This window comes from Triticum dicoccoides, chromosome 4B (genome assembly GCF_002162155.2).
Source record: "Triticum dicoccoides isolate Atlit2015 ecotype Zavitan chromosome 4B, WEW_v2.0, whole genome shotgun sequence".
NCBI classification, from domain to species: domain Eukaryota; kingdom Viridiplantae; phylum Streptophyta; class Magnoliopsida; order Poales; family Poaceae; genus Triticum; species Triticum dicoccoides.
In genome coordinates, this window is record NC_041387.1 from 60,216,256 (window position 1) to 60,216,500 (window position 245).

The window sequence follows — 245 nt, forward strand, 5'->3', positions numbered from 1 at the left end:
GGTGTGAAGGAGAGATGGTACCATGGGAAAGGTGAGGTGGGGTCGTCCGGTTTACTAAAGGAGAGGGCTCCAACGAGGTCCGAAAGAAAAAGGGAAAGATGTGCCGTGGGTTGAGATTTTTGTGTTGGGACTGCGTGTTGAAGATAACATGACGAATTATATGGATAACCACATTTCTCCGCACATATGGCTGGATTTGGGGGAGCCCGCACTGTCAATACAGTTGAATTTTGGGGAGCTCGCTT